This window comes from Thermobia domestica, chromosome 9 (assembly GCF_964235325.1).
Source record: "Thermobia domestica chromosome 9, izTheDome1.hap1.1, whole genome shotgun sequence".
Lineage (NCBI taxonomy): Eukaryota > Metazoa > Arthropoda > Insecta > Zygentoma > Lepismatidae > Thermobia > Thermobia domestica.
Window position 1 is genome coordinate 118,927,940 of NC_137462.1, and position 10,909 is coordinate 118,938,848.

General features: G+C 33.5%; 1 protein-coding gene across 1 annotated transcript in view; it reads right to left on the minus strand.

Moving 5' to 3' along the window:
* Window positions 1-10,909, minus strand: part of LOC145694966 (connectin-like) — a 511,959-nt gene that overhangs the window by 232,217 nt on the left and 268,833 nt on the right. The gene's annotated exons all lie outside the window — the stretch shown is intronic.

The window sequence follows — 10,909 nt, forward strand, 5'->3', positions numbered from 1 at the left end:
TTTTCTATTTCTGCTTCACCAAGAACTTCTACAATGACACAAAAAAACATGAGCATCAAAACTGAAACCGTAAGTACGCACTCGCCATTTGCTAACGCCACACATAATGTCTACTCTATGGCCCGAATGCCACTCATACATTCACTAAATGCAGTCTTGATAAATTCAGCATTAGTCTGCCGTCTATAGAATTTGTTTTATAGAAGATTCTGCATTAAATAGAAGATGTAAAACTCTCTGAAGTTTTCTTTATACTTTAAATATAACTTTTAGAAGTATTACTAACAGGGTATTATATAAAAACCACTCGTCCGGAATCGAATACCGTTCTTCCACCCGAATGGCGTAATTTGTGCCTAAGAAATGGAATTTCATATTTTAATTGCAGTTAAATTTTACGAGGAGAGAAAATGCAATACATCATAATCCCATTTTCAATATTTGAATATAATAATACAGTAATTGTTCGGATTCATACCAGAAAATGAAACAAAAGATTGAAAACTAATGACGAAAGGAAAATGACAAAGAAATTAAAGCTAACCATAAGAAAGAAATATCAATTTAAGATATGCAGAACATCATTGTAAAAATTCTGGCGGCGGTTGTCATCTACCTTACAAAATTGAAACTTTTAGTGCGTGATTCTTTTTTACTAATTATCAAAGGTAATTGTCTTTTAAGGCAGTGGTATCCAACTACTCCAAGATTCGTGACACTCCTCCTTCCTAAATTCTCCTGACACACAATCTCTCAAAGCAGATCTACTTTTAAAGTTTATAGTTCCTGACCCAAGTAACTCCCTTCCCTGTCACCCGCCCAAATTCATTATACAATAACAGTTAAAAGTGTTATTACTGTGTAAATCATAGACTTTACTTCAAAGTTTTCGTTGTTGATTCAAAAATCTTGTTTTTCGATGCCCCTACCCACAAAATTTCAATGACGTACATTGCGTCATTACGTACTTCCCTATGAGCACCTCTATTTAAGGTATTCACTAAAAATATGTAAAAAAAAAAAAATAGGGAATGTAGGGAAGATCTTACATTCTAAAAGTACTGAAGAGGTTTAAGGAAAGCCTTCGGGCCTCATCCCAAAGAAAGGAAAAAAATCTCAAGCTATATCGACTCGCAGGAGAAAGTGGGAAACGTGTTAGACAGCTAACGTACGTAAGGACCAACTGACTCCCGGGATAAGGAGTCCACCTCTACCAGGTACCAACGACATCCTCAGAGGGCGGATTAGCAAGTGGAGGTCAGGGCATTTTTTTTTGTCCTTAGACGGGGAAACTGTCTTGAAAGGCAGATGAACCACAAGGTAATCAACGGCATGGAGATGTGGAAACGAATGGAAATAGTACTACGTTACCTTTTTTTTTTTCCAGTAGGAAGAAGGAGAATAAATATAATGATAGTTCTTCCGAAGGTAAAATAGTCCCCGATTCGGATCTCCGAGTGGGGACTACTCCGGAAAGAATTATCAAATCAGAAAATAATAATAACTTTCATTTTATATTGGGAGTTAAAAAAGAAAGCTGAAGATCGAGAAATGTGGAAGAAATATTTCCAGGCCCAGACCTAAAATTCAAAGAAAAAACTCATTAGTCTCAGGATCTGCCAAAAGGCAGAATACGTAATAATAATAATAATAATAATAATAATAATAATAATAATAATAATAATAATAATAATAATAATAATAATAATAATAATAATAATAAGAAGAAGAAGAAGAAGAAGAAGAGGAAAGACCTTAAACCCTGTTTATAGAGCACCTAACTTCACAGTATAGGTTGACACATGTAATATCATAGTTTACTACGACGGCGAATAAATAAAACGAATTGATCTCCTTGCTGATTTTACTGGTCAGTGCGCACACCTTTCATGCACGGGGTACGGGGGTTCTATTCCCGCGGAAGAGTTTTGAAAAGTAGTTGGCATTACTGTAGTTTGGATTCCACCTTTAAACTGTAGGTCCACATTTTATATAGACTGGATGCTCGAAAGGCACGTTAAACTTCAACATGCAATAATAATAATAATAATAATAATAATAATAATAATAATAATAATAATAATAATAATAATAATAATAATAATAATAATAATAATAACGAAGATTTTGCTAAGTTAAAGTAGTATACTATTTTGAAATACATTATACCTGTATAGAAGATTTTTTTAAAAAAAATATGTTGGCAAAATAAGCCACGCAGTAGACTGCATGGCTTGTTTGGCGTAACGGATAAAAATAAATCACATCACATTACTCTTATTATTAAATAGTGCTATTACTAAAAACATTCTAGTCACTTTACCGCAGTCACTCAAATTATTCATACAGCGTTAATGTTGTAACTTGTTTGTCTGTAATGGATAAGCGTAATTCATATGATGAAATCTTCTCTATTAAACCCAGTATATCATCTCACGAATCTTTCTTTAAAAAAAAATTTAAAAAATAAAATGTACAAATGAAAACAGCTATGATTAATTAACACTTTGGGTTTACTTGAATAAACTACATTTTCATCCTCATAACAGCAATATTTTTTCCCCACTCGTGTTAAAATTCGTCACCTCAGAAGCCAATTCACAGTTTTTTTTCTTCACCCAACACCAAAAAAGAATGTAATGCTATGGAAAGTCTGACACTTTCAGCCCCTACACCCTCCAACCCCTTGACAGTTTGCTCTCTGATTTGATTTTCCCTCCTCTCTTTCCCCCTTGTATCACTATTTGTAACTCTTCACACACATCCACCCTATTACCTCGACACCTATCCCGTCACATATATGTATTCATTTACAGAAGCATACATTCTTTTTGCCATCACAATTTAGGCTGTTTTTGAGCTTGATTTATGCCTCAATGTAGAACGGAGCAATCTTTCAGTTCATGTAAATCTTCTGTGTGTTTTACACTGTTGTTTGCAGATTGTGTACGTGTTTCTAAACTGCGTTAAATGCAGTGTTGCCAGCAGTAGCAGTATTTAAAAGAAACCGTTGGTTGATAATCACAAAAAGTGTACGAGGTTTTAATAATATCTGAAGTTTCCTTTATAAAAGTGGCGTATAGCATCACAGTAGTCATGTCCTTAAAATTTTTAGACAGATTATAGCTCTTGCATTAGTGTGTCCATACCAAACATACGAATACATAGGCAGTCAAAATATTGTGTACGCAATTCAACATATGATATATTTATGGACATATTTGGAACTTGGATCGAAGGATGATAGTAATGTGCAGTTTAGTTAGGCTACCTCTTTAGAGGTGTCACCACTTACAGAACTGTAAAATGAACATGGAAGACAACGAATCAAAATAGTGGGTCTGGGTCCATTGTTGGGTCACTTCAAGAACGTTAAGAAAATACTTAAGTGGTATTTCAAGTTTGAAGACTTTGTTTACGCAACAACTTCATTTTACAGTCATGTAAAAAACATCTGTTAAGCGTCGTTGCTATAATAAATATTGCTACAATAATTCAATCCACCTTCGAGAAAGTTCCACAGATATCATCTATAAAGTGATCATCTATCATTTTTGTGTAAAAATCATTTCATATATATATATATATATATATATATATATATATATATATATATATATATATATATATATATATATATATCAGAGCAGTAAAAAGTTCCTGGAATTTTGTTGCAATTTTTTATTCCTACAATATAAGCACACATTTACGTATTAATCGCCTTCAAAGTAGGCACCTTCGGAATACACACCTTACTCTACTGCTCCTGCTGTTGCTGGAAACATAGACGAAAGTCATCTTTGGGTATCTTTCGAAGTTCAGCCGTCACTTTGGTTTTGATCGTCTTCTACAGTGTTGAAAGAGGTACTTTTCAGGCTAATTTTTCCTTAAAGCATTTTAATACTATCAAAGTCTTGGAAGCAGATTTCCCCAATTTGCACATGAACTTCAGGTTTGCGCGTTCCTTGAACTGCAACATTGCGCCAACTGATCACCATACCCTGCTACATTCAGCTACTTCTTCTTCTACACTGTCTGTTATCACCTGTTCACACTTGTCAATATCATAATTAGGCAACCTAAGGACTCTGTTGTACAAGATTCATTGTGATTGCATCATAAATGCCAAAACTACAACAGCATTCCGGGAACTGTTTGACTGTCCTTTATATAATATCTACCGTCAAATGGGGTGAATAGAAACAAAACTCCCAAATTAGTTTTGGATTTATCTGGACGATAAATTAATCAACAAAACTGAAATTTCTTAACATAGTCTTATATGGCTAAAGTGTTCACAGCAGAGACAAAATGTTTTAGTGAGTTGGGAACACTGAGGTAGACGGCAGCAGCGTTAATGTGTTACTGAAATCTTACACGGTATTTTGGCGCTCTTCAAACTTTCTTCGTACGTATGACATTTTCATATTTGTTGCATTTCAACACATGCCTATTTTGTAGTTTGTTGTTTTATTTAATGAGGTTCATAGTAAAAGTTTTCCTTTTGTAAATTATTTGTAATCAAAATTTAACTTTACTGGATTATTGTTATGATTTTTAATTAATGGTTTGAATAGAAACACTTCTTGAGGAATGGAAAATTCTTGAGGAGCGGAAAAAAGGACCTGATAAGAATGAATCAACCATCTCTAAGAACAAAGTCTTCTTTAAAAAGAGATGTGTGACAAACTGAAGGAGGTAAATATCAGGGCTGGATTTGAAAAGTGTGGAATGTTTCCCCTTTGTCGGGATCAAGTAATGAGGATGCTGCCAAAAAGAGGTACTGAACGAGAAGAAACAGAACATGAAGAGACATCTCAGACTGTAGACCGTTCCCTTATGGGTCTTTTCATGAGTATGCGAGAAGATCAAAAAATTAAACAACGAAAGAAGAAAGTACGAATAGATGTTTGTGGTAAGAATTTTGGTTTGTTTTCTGAAAATGAAAATGATCTATTATTCTCTTCACGACAGCGACAAAGATTTAAGTTTAACCCGTGTACTGTCGGAAGCGGAGAAAGACAACATTCCAGACAATCACGAACTAGATGATGGTTTTCTAAAGCTGGTGATTTTGCTATGGTAAAGGTTTATAGGAAGCTAAAATATTCGGTGAGGCTATTCACTACCCAAGTGCAAAAATATGAACATGGTGGATATGTGGGAGTATTTTATAAAAGCACCAAAAACAATGAAATTTTCAGAAACTTCTGAAGAATCGTTCTTACCACATGAAGATATTGTGACGAAACTGTCTGGTCCTATTAGGAGTTTGCCAGCACGCTTTAAGTACTGTATATGATAAGTTTTCCTGGTTATTTCAGTGGTTTAAATCTTTTTTAAATATCATCAAAACTGTGGTCGTTTGTACCTACTTTGTACATTGTATTGTTTTATAAGTTTGTAACTTAGATAATACTGATCTTATTGAACTTATATCTTGCAGATATCAAATAAATAGTTCATTTCAACAAATACGCTGTTTCTTTTTACCTTTCCAATAGTATAAAAGAAACAACAATGAAAATAAAGTCATTGTTTCCATTCACCCCTACCATGGGGCTGAATAGAAACATTAAGAAAAATCAAGGTGAAGAAAAGTGGAATTGATAAATTAATATGACGCTTATTTAACTTTTTTTGGAATAATCTGATACTCGAAATCTTTAACATCACCAGGCTTTTATACTCATATAGCCAAAAATGTGTTTCTATTCGCCCCATTTGACGGTATCTATCTATCTATCTATCTATCTATCTATCTATCTATATATATATATATATATATATATATATATATATATATATATATATATAAGCAACACTGGCAATCTTTAGGATGGTATATCTTTAGGAAATATATACTTATTTATTTTTATTAAGTGAGATCCTTAAATTACAAGTATATAAGTAGCATAAATATCATAGAATTAATTTGTTATTCCTGTAATAGACCACTAACGTGCGTATGTTTACTCTGTTTTGTTTTCCAATCTTTAAAGAGCATAGACACAATCTAATGCCGTTTTATGCATCGTACGTACAGAACATACGACAACACTATAGCAGAGTTATCAAATGAACAAACCATAATGAAAGTTTTTAATTATAATTACACTGATTACCGAACAAAATAAACTAAATAAATATTATTTATCTAAACAAGAGGAAATGACGATAATTAACAATTTAAACAATTCAAAATAACTAAATGAAATAACGTTGTTTAGGTTTCTATTTTTAAAAAAGTGGTTTATATATTGTAAATTAATAATTACAAACGAGTGTAGTGTTGAAATGTAATATTTATTTATGAAAGATATGAAAAAGAATTTAATATTAAAAATTCATAATGGAGTATTAATTAAACAGTAATTTCAAGTAAATATTAATGAATATAACAACAAAAAACAAAAGAATAATGTGCTTACTAGAACCAGTAGGAAATTCTCTATATGTTAAGTTTGTAACAGGCGCAGTAGAAAGAAGATTCATAGGACTCTCTTTCTACAGCACCTATTTATAAACATATTAATTTTGCTTCTTCTTCGTTTCACTGTGGAATAATTTTCTCAGAAACAATTCGTGTGTTTGATTTTGTTCATATATCATTGGTCAAACATTTCACGAAATTTTACAATACGGAATAAGTCATTTCTCTTGAAAAATAAACACGGTATTGTTTACGATTGGTGCTGAGTTCTTTTTGTTTTTAAGGATAACTTTCTCAAAAATAGCTTATGGAATTTTGTTTATATTTTGTAAATAAACATTTGATTACTAACCCTATAATATAGTGTGTCATTTTCCATTAAAACAACCAGAAGGAGCATTTTTCAGGTGAAGTGACTATTTTGCTTTTGAGCGACAATAGCAGTGAAGAGTCTTGTGATTGTGGAAACTTATAAAACGTTACAGAAATTTAAGTAGCAATGTACTACGCATAAAAAGAGCGATTTGAATGCAGAGGTGAGATTTTATTTTCAGGTTAGCGTTCCTTTCAGCAGCGAAGCTATATGAGGCATGACGCGTGAACCTACAATTTAACGTGGAATTCGAACCACATGAACACCCGTCGGGAATCAAGCCCGGGTCTCCCACGCCAAAGGCGCGTAAGCTAATCTTTCTGCCACCAGAGAGGTCTAGAGAGGTAAGAATGAAGATAGTAGCTACTCTTAGAACGCCAAAATCCGACTCCAAAAAGATAGTTCTCGCTCTCTCTTATCGTTCTCTCCCTCATTATGGATGAATATTGAAACCGGAAACTCTAGTGGATTTCAAACACTTCCGGTCTTAGTATGGAGGAAATCTATTCTAGGGACGCTTAATCGAATGCAGGAAACCGCTTTTCGCTATATATTACCGTTGTTGCTCTAAACGGGAAATTGTTTGGATGAAATATGTTCTTCATCGACGAATTTGTTTCTTAACTTTCAACCTTCCACACCCCGGACGAAATTGATGGTGATGCACCAAGTAGTTCTTGAGATTATTTTATCGCCCAGACGGACGGACATAAATATATATAGGGTGAACCAGGGACGGATCCAGGGGGGAGCGATCGGGGCGATTGCCCCCCTCCAGAATAGGATACTTTTTTATTTTATATATAAATAAAACCCATCCCCGAGTTTGACGCTCTTAAAAATAGCTCTAAGTATCAGTATTACAACCCACCGCCCCCCCCAGAAGTCCGTCCTGGATCCGCCCTTGGGGTGAACCTAAAAGATGTGCACAAACTTCGGGAGGTGATTTGTGACATCAAAAGAAGACAAAAAAAAAATACTGTTGCATATTGTTGAATTCCGCGTCATATTAAGAGTGACAGAGGTGCCAATTTGGAATTGAAACTCGAATCCTGACAATTGGAACGGAATAGAAAGATGTGCATAGCGTACACGACGCGGAATTCGACAACGTGCAAGACGACGTTATGCCTTCTTTTGATGTTACAAATCATTCCCCGAAGTATGTGCACATCTTTCTATACCATTCTAATTACCACGATTGGAGTTTCGATTCTAAGTTTGCACCCCTGCCACTCGTACACGACATAAAATTGGGCAATATGCAAAAGGACTTTTTATCTTCTTTTGAAGTCACGAATCACCTCCCGGAGTTTGTGCTCATCTTTTAGATTCACCCTGTATACAAACACAAGGCAGACTAAATATATAAGAAAGTTTTGATAGGTTAAACCAAATTACTTAAATATTAGAGTACGTCAAAAAGTTGGTGGCGCAAATTGCCCTAGCAAATACGCTAAGCGATCCTTGTATATAAAAAAGGGTTATAGCGTGAATTTTCAAAGAAAAAGAATCTTCCAAAACAATCAGGCAAAAATCAACCTGTCAACATAAGTTACATGTAAAGAAAGTTAATTTATTTGATGTAAATTAAACGTGATCATCTGTCTATCCGTTGACCCCACAATCACTCACTGCAATAATTCTATCTTTGGCTGTCAACCCTCCAATAAGGAAAGAGAAAAGTATGGAAAAAATGAAGTATGATTTATTGTTGCTAACGCGAGGTAAAAGTTTTTGAGTGGAAATATCTAACTTCTTGGAAGAAAACGCAAAGGTAAAACTTCTCCAAAAAGTTTTTAAAACTTCATTCAACATATTTCTGTTTCTTTACTCGCATGGGATTTCCTTCCAAAACAATTCCCACGATGTCATTTTTTATGGATTAATTGTGACATCATTTCGTATTGTTGAACATATAGGTCGCTAATCCTAAAATATATTAAATAAAAATAAAGAAATAGAAGCTTTTATTTTATGGTTAAGAACTCATCATCATCATCATTATCATCATCATCATAGGTATTCTGCCATTATTGGTAGGTCACTTGGCTCAACTAAGAAGCTTCCACGCTCCAAGGTCTTCCTCTAATCTCTTCGTGTTCACGTACGATTTTTCTGGTTTGATATCGTCCATTAATTAGTCTTCGTCGTCCCTTCCCTCTTTCCTAGCATGTCTCATGATAAGTTCCTTCTTAGCCAATGTCAAAACCAGCTTCTCTTCCTTTTCTTAATAATATCTAATTTTTTTCTCCCGCACCATTTCTAATACCCTCTTATTCGTTTTCCGATCGACCCAATTAATTTTCTCCATTCTTCTTCACACCTATATTTCGAAAGATTTCAGTCGTTTTTCATGATTTTTGCGTAATATCCATGTTTCTTCCCCATAGAATGCTCCACACGAAGCATTTTGTGAGTCTTCTTCTCCGCCCTAAGGTCCTACAAAATACAATTATCTTCCTCCTAAAGGCATCTTTTGCTATTCCTGTCCTTGCTTTTATTCTATGTAAAATGTTAAAATCTATTTTAAAATTTGACACTTCTCTGTTTTAATATTGTTTAAAGTATTGCTAGCTCTCAAGTTTTAAAGTATTGTTGAGTTTCAAGTTTCATATTATTACTGGTTCATAAATTTTAAACTATTGTTGGTTTTCAAGTTTCAAAGTATTGCTGGTTCTCAAAGTCTAAGTATTGCTCACTCTCAAGTTTAAAGTATTTCTTGTTTTTAAGCTTCAGAGTATTGCTTGTTCTTAAATTTCAAAGTATTATTGGTTCTCAAGTTTTAAAAAATTGCTGGTTTGTAAGTTTTAAAGTATTGTTGGTTCGTAAGTTTCAAAGTATTGCTAGTTATCAAGTTTTAAAATATTTTGTATTACTGGCACTTAATTTATAAAGTATTGCAGGTTCTTAAGTTTAAAAGTATTTCTAGTTCTCAAGTTTTAATATATTTTTTATTGCTGGCGATTTAATTCTAAAGTATTACTGACACTCAAGTTCTTTAAAGTTTCACTGGTTCTGAAATTCTCAATACTGTTGAGCTCAAGTTTTAAAGTACTGTTAATTTTCAAAAACTTCACCATATTGCTGGTCCGCAAGTGTTAAAGTACTTCTGGGCATCAAGTATTCAAGTTCTTCTCTCAATTTCAATACAAAAACAGAAACACTCCACCAGCCACTACTATAAATGTTTGTTTTTGTCATTGACATATTTTTTCTTGTGATAATTTTCATCATGATTATCGAAAACAAAACAAGAAATTCGAGGATGGCACAGGTTAATTAATTTAGTCAGTTATAACTATGAACAATAAGATTACAAAATAAAAACTGGTTAGACGTAATTTCCAAGCCTTGAAAACAAATCAGATTAAATGCAAAACGGAGCTTCTAATCTTGCCTGATGGGATTTAAGAATTGTCGGTATTCTCAGTCAAATAATCTCGACAAAAAAGAAGAGAAAGAAAGAACAAAAAAAAAAACGTGAACTATATAATTCAGATCACAAGAAAGAAAATAATATTTACCAAAAGCAAAGGAAGTTTCTTTTTATTCTGAAGAACTTTTCTGATTTAAGTGTTTGGGAGACAAAGCTTTGTTTTCGTGCTTATTCTTTTTCCGTTTCAAGTAGCATTCATGCCACTTGTTATGGATACTCGTATCATTAACTTCGTAGAAGAGCATGTCAATCTAAAACATTTTCACTTTCTTTTTCTGTTTCTTTCATCGTTCTCTGTCCTCATGATTCGAGGTAATATGCACAAAATACGAGGGACATTCAATAAAGATTTCCCCTCACCTAATTGTAGTTAATATAGAATACTGAAGTTTTACATATGTATTGATAGATTATGAGGAAAATTTCATCTTTTAATTCCTATATTTTCTGTGTTAGAGACACTAAATTGTGTTACAGAAAGTGTAAAGATTGTTCTAATTGAATCCCGAACAGTGATCAAGTTTCTCGTGGAATTAACACGCCAAATCCTTGTTAGGGTTGTACTACACCAGGGCTCAGTCTTGAGCCCATATCTTTTCAACATTGTCATGGATGTTATATCTCAAAACGTGAGGGATGAAGATTCCTGGTGTATAATGTTTGC